The sequence below is a fragment of the Caretta caretta genome, chromosome 10 (assembly GCF_965140235.1).
Source record: "Caretta caretta isolate rCarCar2 chromosome 10, rCarCar1.hap1, whole genome shotgun sequence".
In the NCBI taxonomy this organism is placed as follows: Eukaryota; Metazoa; Chordata; order Testudines; family Cheloniidae; genus Caretta; species Caretta caretta.
The window spans coordinates 22218013-22224690 of record NC_134215.1 but is presented as its reverse complement, the minus strand read 5'-3'; the positions used below and the strand labels follow the sequence as shown (position 1 = coordinate 22224690).

The following is a 6678-nucleotide window of genomic DNA, read 5'->3' as shown; positions in this document are numbered from 1 at the left end:
TCAAACTGGACAGAACCCAAACAACACAGGGTAGATTAAAAATGTATGGCTATTCCATTAGCATCAGGCTTGGATGAAAGAACTTTCTCTATTACTCAGACATATAGATTTATTTCATCTTGCCTTTAATGTCCCAGGATTTATTTCTTTGTCAAATTAGAAAGCACTAACTCAACACAAGGTGATGAAGAAACAGATTCCATGTAGTAACTCATAAGAAAATAGCATTCCAAGTATACTTAGTGTACTGAAAAAGTATGCTTTTCACTTAATCATGTAGACAACCACACTTCATGTTCTATTTTGTGTGAATAATGATGAACAATGGAAGGTATTGTAACTTAAAATGTCTCCTTCAAAGATTCCTACACATTGTTGTGAAAGCAAATAATGAGTAAATTATCCGTGTAAGAATTTTATCCAACTTCCTTTTTTGTAAGTAAATATATATATATACACACACACACACATTATATATATACATATATATTTACAAAAAAGGAGGTTGGATAAAATTCGTACACCTATTATATATAGATAGATAGATTTGAAAGTTTTTGAAGAAATTGCTTTAAAGACAACTATAAGACTATTAATAAAATCTTAACTCAGACTAGAGTGCCAACAGCAATGAAGCCATGGCAGCATGGACTTCCATGCCAGCTAGCTGCCTAAGTACCCAGAGGGCCAGGAGAGTTTATACAGCCCATACTGAAACCCTTGCTGCCACAGCTTCACCACTATTTGTATTTGGACTAGCTAGATTAAATCCAGGTCAAATATGTCTACACATACTGCACTCATACCCTTGATTGCAATGTAGACATACCCTAACTGTCTCTGTGTTTGCTAATAAAAAACACTATCTCAAAGAAAGCTGCAAACCTGACAAATTCTTCCTATCAATTCAAATTCTTGCAGGGTGGAGTGATACCTCACATGTGTGAGTGATACGTCTTATGACGTATGCAGTGTTGTTGTAGCCATATCAGCGAGACAATGTGGATCAGGTAATATCTTTTATTGAACCAACTTCAGCTGGTGAGAAAGAAGCTCTTGAGCTTATACAGAACTCCTCTTCGGGTTTGGGAAATGTACTCAGTGGCTAGTATCTACAATGTAATAAAACAACCATGGCTGTCCTGTGTCAGGGATTTGCAGGACTCAGTCTGCAGATCTATAAATACTCCTGGGGGAACTCTGTCACTGTGCACACGCAGAATTCATGTCCCCTACAGATTTTTTCCTCTGTAGAAAATAGATTCTGCCAGAGAAGTGCTGCAGTTACACCTTTCACTAACCAGGGGATAGCTGTGGCACCAGAAAAGAGGGCAGCCAGCTCACAGGCCAGAGCAGCCAACCACAGCTAGGGTGAGGGAAGGGCTGCGTTCCTCACAGAGCCCTGCCTGCAGAAGCAAGTGAGGTAGCACAGGATATGGGGGGAGGGGGGGAAACAGAGAGGGGCACACAGGGCTGTGGGGATAACATAGACTGGGTTCAGAAGGGCTAGTGGGGGGACAGACTGGAGTGGGGCCACAGGAGCTAGTGGGATGATAGCACTCAACCAGGGGCTGAATGGGCATAGGGATACAGGGACACATGGGAACGGGGAGCAGGGGGAGTGCAGGGACAAATGGAGACAGGTGGGTGGAAGGGTAGCTGAGTGGGAGTACAAGGAAACATGGGGACAGCGGAGGAGGAGTGGCCTAGTGGGGGTTCAGGGACACATGGGGTCAAGGGTAGATGTACCTGACTGAATGGGAGAGACTAGGGGTCAGCCAAGGTTTGCATGGGAGAAGCTCCCCAAGAATCCCTTTCCCCCACACACTCAACAACCTTCCAGGTTCACTCCCACGCTCCTTCACAGCAATTACTTCCCTCTCCCTCAGTTCCTCCATTTCCCCTGACTTCCCCAAGCCTTTGCACTGCTTCTGAGGGATGCAGGAAATATTTTTCTGTGTTGTAGTTTAAATGAATTATTACTCAAAGTTATTTAATAATATGCCTAGTAAGGTATCTATTTGTCAAAAAACATTTCCTGAATCTTTTTTATCTGTATTGTTACAGACATACTTGCTGACAGGAATTTTGAAATAAATTACCAAAATAATTGAAACTAGTGTGATTATATTGTGTTCTTTTGATAAAGTATGCAGAATTTTGCAGAATTTTAAACTATTGTGCACAGAACTTTTTTTTGACACAGAATTCCCACAGGAATATATAAAATAGTATGGTAGACACCTGGGCTCGCGCTGGAGCTCAGGCTCTGGGACCCTGAGTCAACTGACATGGGCCAGACGTGGATGTTTTATTGCAGTATAGATATATCCAGAGTTTCAAAGCTAAGTACAAAGTGAAACAGCTTGTTTAACATAAGTAGTTAACACATGTTTCAAGGGACCAATCAAAGTGAAGTGGCCCATTAACACCTCTCCAGTCATAGGGGACAAGAAGGGTGGAGAAGGCTGGGGGGGAGGGGTAGTGTGTTATAGATTGTTGTAATAAGCCATAAATCCAGTATCTCTATTCAGTCCATGATTTTTAGTCTCTAGTAAAGTTAGATCTTTTGAAGGTGTTGTGCAGGTTTCCTTTGAGGATGAGACTCAGAGGTCAGATATGGAGTGATCACTTTGTGAAAAGTGTTCCCCCTGCCAAAGTGATATGGTGTTTTTACCTTTTATCATTTTTCTGTTTGAGTTCATTCAAGAGAATACTGATTATCTGGTTTCACCCACATAGTTATTATTGGGGCATTTAGTGCACCAGATGAGATATACCACATGTTGTGATAGACATGTGTAGGACCCATGGATCTTGAAAGATATGTAATGGGGGCTGTAGACAATCACAGCAGTGGAGATGTGTGCAAGTTTTACATATGTTGTTCTGGCTGGGTCTGGTGCCACTTTGAGTTGATGGGTCCTGATCTGTGGGGAGCTTGCTTCTAATGATGAACTTGGCGAGGATAGGGAGTCCAGAAGAAGGGGTTCAGGAAAGATTTATTTCAGGATGTACTCCCCATCAACAACATTAAACAATGTTTAATGATACCAGGTATAGCTGGTATAGAGGAGTGGCAGATGACAACTAGGGGTGTGCCATCAGAGGGGGTTTATTTCAGTACTGAAGAAGGTTCTCTCAGAGGTATTTGGATGGCCCGTTTCATGATGAGATCTACTTCTCTGGTAGAGAGTCCTTGTTTGGTGAAGGCAGTTTTAAGTGTGTTTGGGTGTATATCACAGACTTTCTCCTCAAAGCACATTCTGTGGTATCTGAACGCGTAGTCCAATAAAAGATATCGCCTCACACACCTTGTTAGTCTTATGTTGAGTGATAGACTCTGTTGCCTATATTATTGATGACTTGTAAGTAAAAAGTAACACAAATTAAGATTATCCTCCACTGCAGTCAATCACTCTTCTAAAGTACTTATAGTGTTATCTTTTTTTAGGTCTGATTCTTATCTCAAATACTCTGCCCTTCCAACACTCTAGGATCTCTCAGTGAAATTCATGCAAAATTTGCTCATTATATTATATGTAAAAGATAGTTGTGGTGTGCAGAGGGAAAAGAGATTTGCATTATATCAGCAAACCATAGATGCCAACTCTGTGGGTGCTCCAGGATTAGAACCCATGGAGAAAATATGGTGGGTGCTCAGCACACACTGGCAGCCCCCTTATTTGCTTCTCCCCACCCCCTCCCAATGCCTCCTGCCCGCCACAATCAGCTGTTTCGCGGCACACAGGAGGCTCTGGGGGGGGAGGAGGGAGGATGCGGCGTGCTTGGGGGAGGCAGAACTGGGCACAAAGAGGCAGGGTGGGGGTGGGGCAGGGGCGGGAAGAGGAGGGGCAGAAGTGGGGTCTTCAGGGAAGGGGTGGAGGGGGGGCAGGACCTGGGGCAGAGCCAGGGGTTGAGCACTCCTCAGTACTTTGAAAAGTCAGCACCCTTGGTTCTTTCTTCAGCTCTGGGAGGGGAGTGGGTGCTAGTGGTTAGAGTGGCGGGGTGGAGGGGGATGGGAGTCAGGACTCCACAATCTAAGTAAAACTGTTTTCTCAGATACATGTGATGTGATACGGTATATATATAAAAGGAATGAGAACCATCACATGTATCTGAGAAAACAATTTTACTTAGTTTGCTGATACAATGCAAATCTTTTTTCCCTCCACACACCCCAAATAGCCTTTCCCTCTAGCAAAGTACTAAATTATCCCCTATGCCACAATTGTTTTCCAAAGGGGTTCCGATGGAGCAGCAGGATTTTTAAGACACTGTTAAATGATGGAGTTCAGTTTAGTAATTTTAAAAATAGCAATAAAATCTCAAACAATGCTGTATTAAACATAAATGAGTACTTGTGCTTATGTGTCCAAAAGACCCCGAGCACATTCCTTAATGTAATATCAGATCTAAGGTAGGCATCAATAAATGACTGTACCCAGGTGGTTAAGACTTGTTTCTAGCAATATCACTTTCAAAGATCACTTTTATGGAACTAAATTGAACTGAAGTATTAACACAGTGTTCATTTTCAGCTAAACATTTAGTTATCCACTTGGAATTTCTGGAAACAAAAATCAAAATAAGACGTTATGATCAAGAGATCTCTGAAGGAAAGCATACTTTTCATATCTTCTGTAATTACTTAAATGCCAAAACCTCTAGCACAGGATTTTTTCATATACACTAGATGCCTTAAGCGGAGTCAGTTATAAATCAGTCTCCCATCTTAATCTCTTCACAATAAGCAGATAATTAAAAAAAAATCTATAAATCAGATTAAAATGACAGAGAGTTTGTTTAGAAGTTTACCAAATGGAATGACCCTGCTGGAATTCCTTCAAGTAGCCTGTGAAAATGTCAGAATATATTCCATTTAAGAGGTCAGAGTCTCTAGAGAGCTCTGAGTTTCGGCCTGTATGGCTTTTCACATGCTTTAATATTTGAAAATTGTTCCTTGTAGACACTGACTGATACTCTGGGAATGCTAGGATTGTGGGAACTGGCAGTACCAATGACAAAGGCAGACTTAATGGGAAATCAGTACCTACTCAGTTTACTCTCTCAACCCTTAGTAGATAATATTCAAATGCTTGGGGAGGAGGATTTCACATGTTAGCAGTCATTTGTTTTCCTACTGACTCTGTTTCTTCAAAACATTGAAGATAACTTCAGAGACAGAAAAGAAAAGAAAAGAAAAGAAAAGAATACTGGTTGCAACATTTTGCATTTCTACTAGGCTTTAGGTTTAAGATTATAAAACCTAGTACACTTTATTTCAAGGATTACATTTTAATTTTAATTTTCAAGGATGATGATAAATTATCAAACCTCCTACATATTTTTGCATTCATAACCACACTTTTAAAGTTTGATTTAGATATACATTTCATTTTTTTAAAAAACATTTGCCTCGTAGGCGAATGTCACTATAAAATATAAACTTAAACTGAAAAAAATCATTCAACGTATTGAATCAAAACATTTTGCACTGCGTACCTACAGAATGCAAATACCCTCATAGTAGTATTCATGACACATGTACTTCACAGATTTCAGCCTTTTATTAAAAAGTGTAAGGCTACATTAATAGAACAAATTACTGGAATGGAGAATATCTGTTACTATTATCCAGATCTCATTACTTTCAGTTTAGTGACTCTAGGATTACTGAAAATGTCTGGTTTCAGAGTAGCAGCCATGTTAGTTTGTATTCGCAAAAAGAAAAGGAGTACTTGTGGCACCTTAGAGACTAACAAATTTATTTGAGTATAAGCTTTCGTGACCTACAGCTCACTTCATAGGAATGCATCCAATGAAGTGAGCTGTAGCTCACGAAAGCTTATGCTCAAATAAATTTGTTAGTCTCTAAGGTGCCACAAGTACTCCTTTTCTTTTTGAAAATGTCTGTAATTTGATAGTTTCACCAGGTTTTCTAGAAAAGACTGTCTTCATCTGTTGCGTGTTTATTTATTAAAACATACAGACTAGGTTTCCTCCTTTTCTACACTACTGTTTATCACCTTGTGCTATCCAGTTAGTAAGAATCTTTGAAGGTTAACAATCTTGTTAACTTCTCTGTCCATGCATGCTCTGTACAATCCATTGGGTGGCATAAATACAAATAGGCTCATGAGCCTTAGAACTAGTCTACACTTGAAATGCTACAGTGGCAAAGCTGCAGTGCTGCAACTGCATTGCTTTAGCAATTCAGTGTAGACACTACCTATGCCAATGGGAGGGGCTCTCCCATTGATGTAGGTAATCCACCTTCCCGAGAGACAGTAGCTAGGTTGACAGAAGAATTCATCTGTTGACCTAGTGCTGTCTATACTGAAGGCTAGGTCAGCTTAACTATGTCACCCAGGAGTGTGAATTTTTCACACCCCTGAATGACTAAGGGCATGGCTACACTTGCAGATGTAGAGCGCTGGGAGTTAAACCAGCCTTCGGAGGCTGCAGCAGGGAAAATGTTGCCGTATGTTTACACTGTCAGCTGCAAGTGCACTAGCATGACTACATTAGCACCTCTTGCAACGTCACAAAGAGCAGTGCATTGCGGCAGCTATCCCAGTGTGCAAGTGGCTGCAATGTGCTTTTCAAATGGGGGGGTGGGGTGGAGTGTGACAGGGAGTGTGTTGTGTGTATGTGGGGGGAGAGACCGTGTGTTTT

The 6678-nt window shown here is 41.0% G+C and overlaps 1 protein-coding gene across 4 annotated transcripts in view; it reads right to left on the bottom strand.

Moving 5' to 3' along the window:
• MRTFB (myocardin related transcription factor B) overlaps positions 1–6678 on the bottom strand; it is a 194077-nt gene that overhangs the window by 103868 nt on the left and 83531 nt on the right. The window lies entirely within an intron of this gene.